General features: G+C 38.4%; 1 long non-coding RNA gene across 3 annotated transcripts in view; it reads left to right on the top strand.

Moving 5' to 3' along the window:
• Positions 1-15,867, top strand: part of LOC137489281 (uncharacterized) — a 380,491-nt gene that overhangs the window by 237,643 nt on the left and 126,981 nt on the right. For all 3 annotated transcript variants that reach the window (XR_012399683.1, XR_012399682.1, XR_011008686.2), the window contains one exon: positions 14,859-15,009. This is a non-coding gene — a long non-coding RNA (uncharacterized lncRNA). The remainder of the gene's footprint in view (positions 1-14,858; positions 15,010-15,867) is intronic.

Here is a 15,867-nt window from a genome sequence, read left to right as displayed (position 1 = left end):
TTTTCTTTTAGACTTAGTCCCTTTAAGCCAGAGTCGCCACAGCGGAATGAACCGGCAACTTATCCAGCACATGTTTTACGCAGTGGAAAGGTATCGTAAAAGAGTGGTTCGCTTCGTAAAAACATATGCCGGAATAAGTTGGTGGTTCATTCCACTGTGGCTACCACTGATAAATAAGAGACTAAGCCAAAGGAAAATGAATGAATGAATAAATGAATGAATGAATGAATGAATGAATAACTATTACTCATTACAATCTCTGAAATGCAAGTTCATACAATGCATTTTAATGGACATACAAAATAACGTTATTTTTAATAAATTAACGTTAAGAAAAGAACAGTGAATTGTTCAAGGATGACAGCTGCTGGACATGAGCAATCTGGAAAGACATTATTTGTGCTCTACATGTAAGGCTGGTATTATGATGTTAGGGTTAAGGTCTATAGGATTCAGGTCTGGGCTCTGTGGTGACCAATCCATGTGTGCAAATGCAAATGAGTTTAATGCTTCCTTAAAAACAAAGTGTGATTACTATGTTTAGAGTTATTATGTCAAAGTTGTTCCACATTTGTACAAATCGATAGGCCTCAGTACTTCTGTATTAGTTACCACAGCAAAATATATTTCTGTTTAAAACATTATCTTTTATAAAAAAAAAAAGATAAAAATGGTACTTTCGTCCATGCTATCTCCTAATAATCAAAATAGTTGTCAGGAGAATCCATCTGGTGAACTATTTCCAGCACTATCCACTTCCTCTTCAAGCCAAGAACTCTCAATTAGATTAAAATATTTAGGAAAAAGTCAAGTTAGATTTTACAGTTAGACATGGCCAACGAATTCCCTCCAGTACTCAGGCTATTTCCTAGAAAAACATTTAATATTGCACGTCCCCGGCTAGCAAACATAAGAATGATTGATGATGCGAGTAATGTCACGAGGCTCAAGAAAGTTAACTTTGAGAGTGAAGTGAGATGCAGTCACTCATGGAGATAAATATACCTGCAGCGTTTTTAGCTGTGCTGTTTCTGTCCCAGTGAAACGCGCACAGTCCTTATCTGCTCGCTAATTGCTTATGTTTGACATGGATTTATTCTGCTCCTCTTATTTGATGGGATTAGCTCACTACCCGCCAGCACATTTTACTGATTCTCAACTGTTCTCTGCGATGTTGTTGTCTTATTTACGACCAGTGAGCCAACTAGTTACAAAGTCGATATCCAGAATTTAATTCGTACTGCTGTTCTTTAGATAAGGCCAGACATTATTGGTGGACTTTAAACGGCAAGCTGGTTATAGCCAGCAGTATTAATAATAATACCAATTCATTATTTTTCCTTATTTATCAGGGGTCGCCACAGCAGAATGAACCAGCAACTATTCCAGCATATGTTTTACACAGCGGATGCCCTTCCAGCTGCAACCCAGTACTGGAAAACACCCATAAACATTCACATTCACACACTATAGCAAATTTAGTTCATCCAATTCACCTATAGTGCATGTCTTTGGACTGTGGGGGAAAGCAGAGCACCTGGAGGAAACCCATGCCAACATGGGGAGAACATGCAAACTCCACACAGAAATGCCAACTGGCCCACCCAGGATTTGAAACAACAACCTTCTTGCTGTGAGGCGAGAATGCTAACCACTGAGCCACTTTCCCACCCATAATAATAATAATAATAATAATAATAACAAAAACTATTATTATTATTATTATTATTATTATTATTACTATCTGTATTATTTTTTATTACCATTATTATTATTATTATTATTATTATTATTATTATTATTATTTATTATTATTTTATTTTTATTTTTATTTTTATTATTATTATTATTATTATTATTATTATTATTATTATTTATTATTTTATTTTATTTTATTTTATTTTATTTTTATTATTATTATTTATTATTATTATTATTATTATTATTATCATTATTAATATTACTATTATTATTATTATTATTATTATTATTATTATTATCATCATTATTATTATTACTATTATTATTATTATTAGTAGTAGTAGTAGTAGTAGTAGTAGTAGTAGTAGTATTGTTGTTATTATTATTATTATTATTATTATTATTGTTATGTTTCCCAGTAATGGGTTGCAGCCCTCACTCTCGCATTCACACACACTCATACATTACGACCAATTTAGTTAATCCAGTTCACCTATAGATCATGTGACTGTGGGGGAAACCGGAGCACCCGGAGGAAACCCACCTGAACACACTCATGCAAACTCCACACAGTAATCCCAACTGATCCGGGACTCGAACCAGTGACCTCCTTGCTGTGAGGCGACAGTGCTAACCACTGAGCCACTGTATGAGTTATAGTAACGCATTGATTGGCTAATATTTGCATTAACAAGCATTTAAACAGCTGTGTCTAATAAAGTGGCCGGCGAGTGCATGTGAATGCATAATCAACAGCAACCCAGGGAAGCGGAGGCCGCGACAGCGAAACCTCCATCTCCTGATTATCTTTCATTACAATCTGCTTGTCATTTGTTATCATCTGGCAAATTTCCCAATTTAATTGTCAGATTAGAAATATCAGCAGATGCCCACCCCAAAACATCGCCTCCATCATTATGCAAAGTTATCACTAATTAATAATCCTGCATCATTTGGAAAATCAATTTTTCTTTTTCTTTTTTTTTAAATTATGGAGATGAATGAAAGCCTTCCATCTGATGGAATGATAATTACCCGTTGGCGTGTTGTAAAGTCATAATTTTCTCTCTCTGTCCGGGGTTAATATCATCAGGGTGCATTACGCCCCTTCTGCCCATTAGCACACCGTGTGCTTTATGGGTATTTTTAAATGGAACACCTACAGCAACAGCCCAGACGCTTGTTTCAGTACATATACACACAATAATATCAGCTGTCATAAGGAGCAATGTGCTTTCATTTTCCGGGAGGTTAATGGAGGGTAGGTGTGCTTCATTAGTGCGGTGAGAACACACTGATGTGGATGGCGCATGCATAAAACAACAGACACTATAGGAAAGCTAGATTTGAACTATTGTATAAAAGGATTCTGGGACATCAAAGGGATCTAATCCGATGGACTGAGGGAACACACATACAGCTAATGTGATGTATATCTCCCCTGCAGTCTACACAAACATTGTTTCATATAAACACACACAAGCAGACCACCAAAGAGGTGGCAAATGTCAGACCGTTTGAAAGGCTTCATTTGATCAGGGTTTTTTTTTTGGAGGATTAAGCCCAAGCACAGTCAGGAGGGAGGTCCTGTCCATTTCAACTGATTCGCAGATATCCTTCGGAGGATGGTGTAAGTGTTTTAAACTCTCAGGAAATTGCAGAGAATAAATCAATTGAGTAAATCTAAATAGTTTTGTGCAATAATCATCATGCATTTTAATGAGAACCACAATTGAAAATAGTTTAGACTCTAGAAGTTACATAAGTTCACATTTAATTATAAGTGTTATTGCGTTTGGGAACAGAGATGAGGTTCTTAAGGTGAATGCGTACCTTGGCCTCTAGGGATCAAACAACAAAAAAAGTCAAGAATGTTGCGTGACTCTGGAGTCAGATTTAAGTTTCAGCAGTCATGTAAAAGTAGTCGCTAAATCAGCATGCAATCATCTCAAAAACAATGCAAGAAGTAGATGCTTTGTTTCCATTGAGGACTTGGAGAAACTTGTTCATGCTTTTATCACCAGCAGGATGGATTACTGTAATTAACTCCTCATTTGCCTTCCCAAAAAGACAGACCGAACGCTGCTGCCAGGATTCTGACCAGAACCAGAAAATCCAATTTGGCCCCAAAATGGCATGGGCCCTTATACTTATCCTAACTTTTACAAAGGGCATCCACTGTGTAAATCATATGCTGGAATAGTGCAACGCACGTAGCTGTGCATTCATACTTCTGCTCGCTGTTTTGGTTGTTCTGCAATAACACTTCCGAAACACTAGTTGGCAGTGAAGTGTAAATGTTCCTCTGGTGTCGAGTTTCTTTGCTGGTGTTTTGTTTTTTTCTGAACGCTTCCTTAATGTACAAGTGGCTCAAACTCGCTCATTTTGAGGCATGAACTGTCGGATTTGCAACAGCTTTAACCATGAGGTACACAAAACAAAACTTTCCATCCGGAGCTCCTTCACAGGACTCCACACTTGTAAACATTGGTCACACTTTACAATAAGGTTCATTAGTTAATGTTAATGAATGCATTTACTAAGATGAACAAACATTCAACAATACATTTAACACTGTATTTGTTCATACAGTAGAAAATACAGTAGTTCATTGTTAGTTCATGTTAACTCATGGGGCATTAACTTATGTTAACAAGCATGGATTTAAATGTTAATAATGCATTAGTAAATGTTCAATTATGATTAATAAATGCTGTATATGTGTTGTTTATGATAAGTTCATGTTAGTAAATGCATTAACTAATGAACCTTATTGTAAAGTGTTACCTAAACAATTGCTCTATCGGGCTCGCACAGCTATCGGTCCCGCCCAGACTCGTCAATGCTACCAAGCCGACCAATCACAGAGCTTGCACTACGCGTTGTCGCGACGTTGTAGTTACATTTTTTGAGAGGTGCACATCAGCGCCGTAGCATACTCGTGCGCTTGATGCAGAAGTATAAACCAGCCTTAACTAGGCAAGTTAAGTTACCCTGGTTAACAATGGTTTGTTCTGTAAACTATCAAAAAAATATTGCTTAGAGGGTTAATAATATTGACCTTAAAATGGTGTTAGAACTTTTAAAACTGCTTTTAATCTAGCTGAAATAAAACAAATAAGACTTTAACCAGAAGAAAAAATATGATAGGAAATACTGTGAAACAGAGCAAAGATTTTTAAACATCATTTGAGAAATATTCGAAAAAGAAAATATTTGTATATTCAGTGTATATATATTTGTATATATAGTATATTCAGAACATAAAAATTAAGTTTGTCTACCTAATGTTTGCTTTAAACCTCAGCTTAGCTTATGGTCATACTGTAGGTCCACTAGGTCCAAGGATATAGTAGCGAATTTTAACATGATCTCAGGCAAACCCCCCCCCCCTTCCCCCAATTATTAATTTATCCAGGCGCTCCATCTGGTCTCCGTGAATGAGCTTGGCAGAGGAGCAAGCCTCAGGTGTGGGGAAAAGCATCCCATCTCTCGGGGTGGAAGAAGCTGTCATTCCAGCAGTGCTCCACTGCCCCACTCTCCGCTCAAGGCCAACTCTACACACAGACATTTACTGCTCTACTTGTTTTTGATCTGTCTCTCTGCCCTTGAAATTGGATGATAGTTCTGATCTTCTGTGCTCCTCCCCGTGGGTCAATGTGCTACTTTCTGTATTGCAGAATTCACTTTCATTTTGGCGGTCATTTGTTTAATTGGTTTCATGCGGAGGAGGAAAACAAACATGGGGTTTGCGAAAATTGATTTCTACAGTAGCAACTGTTTACTGCTAGGTCTTCATTTAGCTAAGTGTCTTCTGGCAAGAATTTACATCCCCGAAAAGTCTCATTGTGCTCATCCTTGCTCAATGACAATGCTATCTCTTCAGTGCAAGGAAAGAGAGCGACCTTCACTCGCAGCACTCCACTATGTCCAAGAGGGTGATCCTGTCCCAAAGTAATTTCAAATTTCAAGGGTTTTCTCAATTGTGGTTACTGGGTCTATATTTGGTTAGCGTTAGCCTCAGGCATCATGCCTGCAGAATGTCAGATGCACACTTCACACCAAAATGACAAGAGCTTTTCCAGACCAACAAGCTCCAATCCAATTGGCAGAGAAAATGTCACATTTATAAGCTTCAATAGGCATTTCCAAGGATGCACTGGCCACTGCACGGTTTGTGGCAGTGTTGTAGTACACCCAAAATGAAAAATTGAATTTCTAAACCGTATTTTTATGGTTTTGGTTTTATCAAAGACTCTGGAGTTTTCAGAAATAAAAGCCAAAAGAAAGATTTTACCATGAATACTGGTTTAATAAGATTACTACTGAAGCCAGATAAAGACCTGACTGTGCCATCCAGTTATCATCTCTTATCTCTAACAAACACTGACATTAAAATAATTTCTGAAGCTCTTTCATCTCAGTTGGATACAATCATTCCCACATTTATCCATAATGATTAAATGGGATTCATCATGGCAAAATCTCATAAGCAATTTAAGGAGACTTTTCAACCATATTGATGTATAACAGATTTAGACAAAAACAATACAAGATTCTCTACATGCTGAAAAAGCCTCTGATAAAATAATTGGATTTTTTTTATGGTTTTAATTTTTCAGATAAAAATGAAAGGCTTGCATATATATATATATATATATATATATATATATATATATATATATATATATATATATATATATATATATATATTAGGGCTGTCAAAATAGGTGCGTAAACACACTTGATTAATCTTAAATATTTAACGCATTAAAAAAAAAAAAGCAAATAACGCAATTGCAGTTTTTTTTTTTTTCTGTTGTGGCCAACGTGTGTTCAGGAATGGCACCTGCATAGAGGTGACCTAAGCGGCTGCCTTAGGCAGCAGAATAGTGAGCAAAGGATAACCTTCATCCGCGAACCTGGTCACATTCTGGTTAAGAGCGGCGTGATTGCCGTTTGCCTAGAGCGCCAGTTCAGGTTGCTCGGGTTTTTGCTTTGAGTTTCATGCAATTTCAGGTCTTTCATTTTTATTTTTTAGACTTTAACTGCAGTTCAGCAGTTCACTTTCATTTAAAATATTTTCATTCAGGAAGTTTTATTGGAGTTTGTTACCTCATGGTAAACGGAAAGAAAAACCTCCTCATTTCTAGACTTGCGTGATCCTTTAAGGTAATAAAAAATTGCTGCTTACATGATAGACTCTAAATCAGTATTATCTTAATCATAAAAGCGTAGTATCGGTGTCCATGTAAATGTACTGTAGTGAAAGTGGCAAATGAAGTCCAAGCTGTCAAAGACAGCCATAGCCCTAATCTCTGCCTTTAAGCTGCGTCCATGACTCCTCACATTTCATAAGTTTGCCGTGTTTCCCCCCTTTTTGTAAAGCGTGTGCTTCACGTTCCTCTGTCAGAACCTTTGCTTGTAAAATAAGAACTTGAAAAAAAATTGAAAGAGCAACAAATAATAACTTGATTTCTAGTTGATTATTTGGAAAAGTGGCTTATGGTTGATTTTTTCAATGAATAATTTGTTGAACTGCACCCAAATCATCACTAATACTGCAGAAGACCTGCTGGAACCCACATGGTCCCAAGATTCTGACAGAAATCAGTAAAGTTTGGTGAAGGAAAAATCATGGTTTAGGGTTATATTCAGTATGGGGACGTGCAAGAGATCTGCAGAGTAGATGGCAACATTAACAATAACAGCCTGAGGTATCAAGACATTTGTGCTGCCCATTACATAACAAACCACAGGAGAGGGCAAATTCTTCAGCAGGATAGCGCTCCTCCTTATAACTCAGCCTCCACATCACTTCCTAAAAGCAAAAAAGGTCAAGGTGCTCCAGGATTGGCCAGCCCTGTCACCAGAACTGAACATTATTGAGCATGTCTGGGGTAAGATGGAGCAGTTTTTCCTAAAACTTAGAAAAACAACATGACATTTGTTAGATATTGTATGTGTTAAAAATAATATAATTTAGAACTCTTAAATATTAATATTAAGATTACATATTTGGAAATATCAAAACTTGACACTGCATCACATTAGTCACATTATAATTTTACATTGTTTTGAAACTTGCCAAAAGTAGATAACAAAGAAATTGTATTAACATTGCTGTGTCCAGACCCAAAAATGCTGTTTAGAATGAGGATAACCAGTTAAGTGCAGTGTAAAAAGCTATTTTGAAGATATTTAGAGTTTATCAGAAATTAATAATGGCACATTAATGACTCTCTCAGGAAAGAAACACTGATTCAGTGCATTTCGAATGAATATGAATACAACAAGTTAACAGAAAACAAATGTTTGCACTGAAACGCCGTATGTTTACAGAAACAGAGTTTAGTTTGAGACAATTTAAAGTGAAAGAGATATGCTCCAACAACTGTACGACATCTGCTTTTCAATTTGGAGGACTGCAGAGTGTCAGAGTTTTATATTTCACGTCTGTCAAACTATTTTGCTGGAGCAGATTTGATCCAAACGAACTACAAATGTACAAAAAGTAGCAGGCTACCCCTGAGGGCCACGATATACACAACATCTGCAGACATTTCCAGCAGCACAAGCTCAATTTCATTGTGCCTTACTGCATTCTGAAATGTGTCTGACAGTGGAAAATGAAAGAGGTACAGTACAGGCCTGGGACACTTTATGTTGCAGTTTTGGTTTATGTTTGTGCAGCATTGAACCGTGACGGGCTGCCGCTGTCTGTTTGGTTTTGATTATTTGGTCACACTTAATATTGATGGTCCGTTTTTTAAATATAAATTACATTGCATCTACATGTCAACTAATTCTCATTGGATTATAAGTAAACTCTTTGGATTGGGGTTAGGGTTAGGTTAGAAAAATTACAACAGCTCCCCCTTGTCCTAGCACATTGTCTAGGAAGGTTTGAAGTAGGGAGACTGAGGCTGCGTGCACGGGCCCACGCTTGTCTGACTATATACCATGAGAGCATCAATCTTTCTCCTGTTTAGGAGATTAGCCTTGTCTGTAGGCTTTGGGCTTAAGACTTCATGAGAGGAAGTGGTTTATGTTATAATTGTTGATTGTGGTACGATATGTGGATGCCTTTGGAATGTTTTTTTTTCCCCTTTGTTACTCCCTGAAGACCAGTTGTGAGAGGGAAATATTTAAGACACTTCATCAGTAGTGTACCTCAGATTCATTGGGTGTTTCGACTCTTTAAACGCTATAAAACCTCATCTGAGGCGATCTGCCTTGGTTGATCAATCCCAGGCCAGTTTCTTATTGCCAATTTGTAATAAGGATTTGACCAGATCCTCAATCTGTTTGTTTTGGGTTCTGGTGTTTATTCAAAGTTAGGTTTTTAGGGTTGGTGTATTTTTCCAAAAGTACTTTGCAGGATGGGTTCTGTCCATTTGTTATTACTGGTTGAGTTTTTAGGGTTAGTTTTAGGGTTTGGTTGTCCTTTTTAGGTGGGGTTAGGGTTTGGGTTAAGCAAGGGCTGTCGTTTTAGCAAAATACTTAGAAGAATGGGTTATGCCCTTTGGTCACTGATGGTTGGGGTTTGTTGTGGGTAAGGGTTGTCCCCTAAAGTTAGGTTGGGGTTAGGGTTTGGGGTAGGTGAGGGCTGTCGTTTTTCCCAAAATATTTAAAAGAATGGGTTATGCCCTTTGTTTACTGACGGTTGGGTTATAGAGTTTGGTGTGGGTAAGGGTTGTCCCCTAAAATTAGGTTTGGATTGGGGTTTGGGTTAGGCGAGAGCTGTCGTTTTCCCAATTTGCTTAGAAGAATGGGTTATGCCCTTTGGTCACTGATGGTTGAATTTTAGGGTTTAGTGTGGGTAAGGGTTGTCCCCTAAAGTTAGGTTGGGTTTAGGGTTTGGGGTGGGTGAATGCTGTCGTTTTTCCCAAAATACTTAAAAGAATGGGTTATGCCCTTTGGTTAATGACGGTTAGGTTTTAGGGTTTGGTGTGGGTCAGGGTTGTCCCCTAAAATTAGGTTGGGGTTTGGGTTAGGCGAGGGCTGTCGTTTTCCCAAAGTACTTAGAAGAATGTGTTATGCCCTTTGGTTACTGATGGTTGGGTTTTGGAGTTTGGTGTGGGTGAGGTTTGTCCCCTAATATTAGGTTGGGGTTTGGGTTAGGCGAGGGCTGTCGTTATCTCAAATTACATAAAAGAATGGGTTATGCCCTTTGGTTACTGACAGTTGGGTTTTAGAGTTTGGTGTAAGTGAGGGTTGTCTCCTAAAATTCGGTTGGGGTTAGGGTTAGTGCAAGTTGACATGTATTTACAAAGTTTCTAATAGTCATTTAAATGTGTTGAAGGAGCAGTATCAACAGATATTAAGTAGAGAGTCTACTAATACTCAAATGACCCTTCAAAATAAAGTGTTACTATTGATTTTATTATTTAAGTCTCCTTCCTTTTGCGTATTAGGTTTTTAACATGTCATGTTTGAATTTTGACTAAGCATATTGTACAGTAAATGTCATGTTCATCTACAATTCACATGCACACAGGCATTTTAACAGAAAAAGTCAAATACACAAAGGATGGCTTAAGGGTCAGTAAATTGTGGGGTAATTTTCATTTTTAGGAGAACTGATCCATTAAAAGTCTAGTATTTAGTTAAATACTCAATACTAATGTGAGCACTTACTGAAATGAGTCTTGTAGAAAATGGTGAAAAATTACCACCAATTATACAATCTACAATTACTCTTACTGTGAATTTCTCCCTTGTTTTAATACTAAGCTGTCTAATGCAAGTTTTCACAGTGGTCCACCTAGAAAAGGAAAAGATCCATGGCCTGTTCAGCTTTTCGAAAGCACTGAATCTGTCCTTATGACCTCCACACAAAGCACAATGTGTGCTTCCTGACGAAATGAGTTTCTCCACATCAGCCTCTGTTGGATGGTGAGGTGAACGGGACAAAAGAGTCCCACCGCCACATTACAACTAGAAAAAGAGCCTGTCTGTGTGCAGAGACACTAACACACTTGGAGGAGTAGGGCCAGAATGATAAAAGCTTACAGTATATGAAACATTGTGTGTCAAATGGCAACACCATTAAAGACAAATAAATAATTAACCACAGCACATCGGGAAATAAAATTAGTTGGTTCTAGTAGTTTTCTCTGTATGTGTTATAGCAACTGAACTTGTTAGGTCAAAGTGAACACAATCCTTAGGTCATGAATTTATTTCCCAGACAAATCATATGCTTGCAGGTTTGATTAAGGTGGATTCTGAGTACTTAGTGTCTCCAGAGGGTGTTAATAAATCTGAAAACCTTTTATGTAAACACGCTTTTTTTCTATTTATTTCTTGTTTAAAATGTATTTTTAATTTAAAATTTAATTTTAATTTCTTGTTTAAAAATTAACTTGCATCTTGAAAAAAGGCATTTTTTTTAATTTGTATAAAATATTATCTATTATGTGTGCAGTATACAGTATTTGCACTTTAATCCATCAGTGGAATGGATCCATCCACTGTAGATCATGGCTATAGGACAACTCTGTAAATGTCCTTGAGTGGCCCAGCCAGTTCCCAAACTTCAACCTGATTGAACATCTCTAGAGATCAGAAACTGGTTGTGCACCAATGTATAGGAATATAGAATATATCAGAATGTGCCATAGCAACTGAACTTGTTAGGTTGAAATGCAGTTTTGATTAAGGGGAATTCTGGGAACTTAGTGTCCCAGAGGGAGATGACAAATCTGCAAACCTTTTATTTTTATTTAGAATAGTACTTTGTGCAAGGGGTTTATTATATAAATATTAATATTAAATGTCTCTCGTGAGCAACATTCAGGCCTGCTGTTCTCGCATAAATCCACCAGAGGCCGCTGTCGACTGACCGATCGACTAACCCACCCTCCTCCTTCCCTAAACCCAACCAATAGTGTTTTCAAAAGCACCGATTGACTAGTGCCCACCCACTTCCCTAAACCCAACCGACAATTTTGAAAAGCCATCCAGAAAAAGAAAAGCCCTCGCCTGAGTTTGACCATGTTTTCAGATTTTACTACATTCAAATCCTGTTATTTACTTGTTTATTTAGTTTTTTGGCTTTTGTTTTTGTCTCACCCTCTGTTCTGGAATCGTTTTCCGCCAAACTTGATCTCCCTCATCTTTTTTCAACTTCTTTCTGCGTCTCAAGTCCGCCGATGTACATGGCGAACTTACTAGACAAACTGGTAACAGCAAGAAAACCGTCTGTTAGAAGGTAAGCAGTCGCTGGTGAACACATAAAGGAACAACGTCATACCGCCCTGTATCGTTAGCTTTAAAGACGAAATGGAGCCATTCTGTATGTACTTCTGGCTACATAATTCACAATCTTCAGAAATGTATATAAGGCTACATTTTCAGAATGAGCTTATGTTACACACTGAGAAAAGGATAATCACTGTTAAAAGAAGTAAACTATTAGAAGTATTTACAAGACAATAGTTACAAGTAAAAAATGCTAACTAATTTGGGGGAGACGAGAGAAGTGAGTTTATTTCCTAAATATACACAGGGTAAAAATAAATGTGTGTTTAAAAATAATAAAAAGACTGTTAATCAGAATAATGAGTTTAATAACACTGACGCCGCTCAAGTAGTGTAAAATCACAGATGTGGAGTAGAGACTTCATCTTACATAATGAAGATAAATCTTAAGGTGTGATAGATGAGGGAAGTCATGCCGAACGTAATGCAGCTGCTAATTTGGAATGTTGCTCACACGTTTGCTGCAGTGTGTTGTGCGACACGCTCACAGGGCCTTTATCGCAGCTCACCAGACCTCCTACAATTGAAAAATATGTGCTTCGCCGCATGATGCTGTCGGCAAACGGTGGGAATTTGAACATTCAATTTCATAATTTCAGTGAAATAAAGCAAGCAACATGTAATGCGCTCTCCTCAAGGGTAACACAGCCCAGCTGAGTGCTTGAGTGTGTGTATGTGTGTGGGTGTACGTGCCAGTGAATGAATGCACGCAGGCAAACTCGCCCAGACAAAACAGCCGCTGCTCTGGCACAGCGTGAAAAATGGGTCCGCTGTTCATTCACCACTGTCATTCTGATTATTTTCTCAGCAACAGGGGTCACTGCATCTCTGTCTGCTTGAGCCTGCGGAAGGTAAACTTAATTTAGCGCTGTATCTCTTTCCGTTAGCAAGATGCGCATCCAATACCACATGGCTCCCTAACATAATCAATTATCTACGCTGAAGCGGCGGAGAATGCAGAATACTGATAAGGGCTTGTTGATTCTTCCTAATGAAGAGTGGCGAAGTAAAAACGATTTGATTTGGGACATTTGGGTCGGGTTTTAGCCTTTCTTCTGGGAATTTAAAGAGCAAGAATTGAAGCAGAGTCTGTATGTCTATGACAGTAGACTAAAAGTAGTGTGTTTGTGCGCAAGGATAAGGCATGTGAGTTACAGTGCATCTGGAAAGTATTCATAGTGCTTCACTTTTTCGACTTTTTTTTTAATGTTACAGGCTCATTCCAAAATGGATTAAATTCATTTATTTCCTCCACATTCTACACACATTACCCCATAATGAAAATGTGAAAAGATTTTTTGAAATTGTTGCAAATTTTATTCAAAAGCAAAGCTTGAAAAACCCAACACAGGCTCATTCTGAAAATGTAGTCTCGCGGAAGTTTCTGGAGACTGTAAATTATGTAGCTGGAGGTACGTATGGCTGAATTTTTTTTTTCAAGCGAACGCTATGGGGCGGTTTGACGCCGTTCCTTTTGGTGCTTACTTGATGACCGCTTACCTCCGTGTGGAGGGCTTTCCCGCCGCAACCAGTTTGTCCAGTTAGCTCGTTGTGTACGGTGACGGACTTGAGATGCAGAGAGGACTTGACCGCGACGATGACGACGACCGGGTTCGAGTCCAGGGAAGAGCGGTTTCAGAAATCAGGTAAAACAAAAACGGAATACAAAAAATAAAACAAACGAGTGAACAACAGAGTGAGAATGTAGTTAAATCCGAAAACGTGGTAAAAGTCAGACGAGGGCTTTTCTTTTTCTGGAAGGCTTTTGTAAACCATTGGCTGGGTTTAGGGAAGTAGGCGGGTGGCCAAGTCAATCTGTAAAATTGATTGGGTTAAGGGAAGGAGGAGGGTGGGTCGATCGATTGGCTGGTGGCCCAGTCAATCATTCAGTCGGTTGACAGCAGCCGCTGGTCGGTTCATGCGAGAACAGCGCGGGCGGGAACGGCACTCGCAAAAACCAAATCTGCAAAAATACTTACCTCCCGGGAAGTATTTCACGGCCTCCAGAAACGTCCGCGGTTAAACGACTACTGTTTCAGAATGAGCCTGGGTTGGAAAAATCCCATGTATATAAGTATTCACAGCCTTTGCTCAATATTTTGTTGATGCACCTTTGGCTCCTTTGTTTTCATGCTTGGTCTGTGCTTTGACATGCACTGTCAACCCTGGGACCTTACATAGACAGGTGTATGCTTTTTCAAATCATGTCCAATCAACTGAATTTACCAGCGGAATGATCAGTGGTAACAAAATAAACCTGAGCTTAAATTAGAGCTTCATGGCAAAGTGTGCGAATATTTTGCACATGTGATTTTTCATTTATTTTTTTATTTTTTTTTTTATAAATTTGCAACAATTTCTATTTTTTTTTCTTCACATTTTTACTATGGTGTACTGGGTGTAGAATGTTGCGGAATTAAATGCATTTAATATATTTTGGAATAAGGCTGTAACATAAAAAGTGAAGCACTTTGAATACTTTCCAAATGCCCTGTTAATATTTGCCATCATAATTGCTGTAATTCAGTGATGGATAGATTTAACTGCTTAAAAGATGCTTTAGGGTTTGGTTCCAAGTTGACATGATAATATCATAACATTTCTGCAGATTTGTCAGCTGCACATCCGTAAGGTGAATTTTCCATTTCAGCATATCCCACCATATCTGGTGCCAGTGGAGTCTTTGGAGTAACTGTCATGTTCAAGAAAACAGTTTGAGACGATTTGAGCTTTGCAGCATGCCATGTTATCATGCTTTCCTTCTGAATAATACAAGATGTGCACAATGAAGTCATAAATGGATGCATATTGTTCAGTGTGTGATGTTTAAATGATTTTCAGTTAGTACTAAAGTTCATTCATTCATTCATTCATTTCTTCCACTTTTCCAGAGCGGGGGCGCGGGGCAGCAGTCCCAGGAGAGAACCTCAGACTTCCCTCTCCCCAGACATTTGCCTCTGGAGGGGATCCCGAGGCATTCAGGCCAGCTGAGAGCCATAGTACCTCCAGCTTATCCTGGGTCTTCCCCAAGGCTTCTTTCAGGTAGGACATGCCTGGAACACCTCACTAGGTAGACGTCAATGAGGCATCAGAAACAGATGCCCGAGCCACCTCAGCTGGCTTCCCTTGATGTGGAGGAGCTGTGGCTCTACTCCGAGCTCCTCCTGGGTTACAAAGCTCCTCACCCTATATAATGGTGTGCTCTGCCATCCTGTGAAGGAAACTCATTTTGGCTGCTTGTATCCGAGATCTTGTTCTTTCGGTCATGACCAAAAGCTCATGACCATAGGTGAGAGTAGGAACGTAGATTGACCAACTAATCGAGAGCTTTGCCTTTCTGCTCAGCTCCTTCTCTAACAAAAACGGACCAGTACATTGACCGCAATACTGCACCGATCCGCCTGCCAATCTAACGTTCCATCCTTCCCTCACTCGTGAACAAAAATCCAAATGATACTTGAACTCCTTCACCTGGGCTAAGGGCTTTCCTCCAAGTTGGAGAAGGCAATAATAGTATTATTAAATAATACTATAATAGTATTATAAAAAGTATTATTACCAGGGCATAGCACTAATGTGCAGTGCCAAGAAAATATTCCCCACACCAATAGGCAATCCTTCCTATTCTGATGTTGAGTTTGATTATAACTACATTCCTAAATGTGTTGTGCTGCTGTCATGTGATTGGCTGAGATACAGTATATGATATACGATAACAAGCAGGTGAACAGATTAAGTGTCTGTTAATGCTTATGTAGCCTATATATTCAGATAAATAAGTAATCATATATGTTCTTTCTTCCCCTTTCCTTAATCCACTGTCTATTTTTATCCATCCATTTCTTATTGGGAGGCAATGCCTCCCTGGAGAAAACACCCTGGTGATAAAGCAATGCAATT

This window comes from Danio rerio, chromosome 24 (genome assembly GCF_049306965.1).
Source record: "Danio rerio strain Tuebingen ecotype United States chromosome 24, GRCz12tu, whole genome shotgun sequence".
NCBI classification, from domain to species: domain Eukaryota; kingdom Metazoa; phylum Chordata; class Actinopteri; order Cypriniformes; family Danionidae; genus Danio; species Danio rerio.
Note: the sequence above shows the minus strand (reverse complement) of the source record. Positions and strands in the feature narration are given on the sequence as shown.